Genomic DNA, 1,287 nt, shown 5'->3' with positions numbered 1-1,287 from the left:
AAAAAAAAAAAAAAATTAAATTAAAATTTTAAAAAATTGCTAAGCATAATGGTTTTCTGACCCAAGAACAGAAAATCAATCACTGCATGTTCTCACTCATAAGTGAGTGTTGAACAATGAGAACACACGGACACGGGGGGGAACATCACGCACTGGGGCCTATTGGGGGGTGGGAGGCTAGGCGAGGGATAGCAGGGGGTGGGGGGCAAGGGGAGGGATAGCATTAGGAAAAATACCTAACGTAGATGACAGGGTGATGGATGCAGCAAACCACCATGGCACGTGTATTCCTGTGTAACAAATCAGAACGTACATGTGCACGTTCTGCACATGTACCCCAGAACTTAAAGCATAATAATAAAAAGAATAGCATCTCAATCCCTAAAAAAAACATTGAGCTGGGCATATTGGTGCACACTTGTAGTCCCAGCTACTGGGGAGGCTGAGGCAGCAGGATCGCTTGAGTCCAGGAGTTTGAGGCTGCAGTGAATGATGACCACACCACTGCACTTCAGCCTGGGTAGCAGAACAAGACCCTCACTCTAAAGAGAAGTTTTGAAAAATAAATAAATCACATCGTGGGTCACCATGGCAGATGGGGGCAGGACTAGACTGCCGCTCCGATTCAGATGAACTGAGCAGTGTGTGGAGCTTCATGTCATTCATTTTAGCTACAGAACCACTGCGAGAACAAACCAAGAATCCGGAGAGGACCCACAGACTCTCTGAAGGAAGCAGACTGCTGCAGGACCCAGGAGACACCCCAAATCCTGGGAGTGCCCCAACTGTGGAAGTGGGAAAGAGAGATCCTCCACCCTCAAACACACACCCCCACTGGGGAAACGAAGGTCTGGTTTGTGAAAGAAATTTCCAACCTTACCTGGAACTGAGTCCATTTAGAGAGCAGAGCGAAATACAGGTGTAGAGAAGGCAGCGGGAAAGGCCCTAGGAGGTCGCCGGGTCCCCAAGCAGCCCACTCCTGTCTGGCACCACAGGGATCCTCTGGAGAATGGCTGGAGGGTTGGGCGGAGGGGCGGAGATGCAGCAGGGAGAAGGAAGTCTCCAGCTGAACTTTGTAACAATTTGAACCATGTGAGAAGCCTCCTGGCCAGAGCTCAGGGGAGAGTGAGAATCCCACGTGCAGACTTCACAGGTCGGGGAAGAACTAAAGCCCTAATTGCTTTTGAAGCTGGGGGGGTGGGTAGCCTGTGGTGGGTTCTCAGCCCTGTTCACCCACGGCCTGGAAACAGTCTTGGTGCTGTTTGTGGGGGCACAGTGGGGGTAAGA

The sequence above is a fragment of the Sapajus apella genome, unplaced genomic scaffold, assembly GCF_009761245.1.
Source record: "Sapajus apella isolate SASKATOON/1434 unplaced genomic scaffold, GSC_monkey_1.0 scaffold31, whole genome shotgun sequence".
Lineage (NCBI taxonomy): Eukaryota > Metazoa > Chordata > Mammalia > Primates > Cebidae > Sapajus > Sapajus apella.
Note: the sequence above shows the minus strand (reverse complement) of the source record.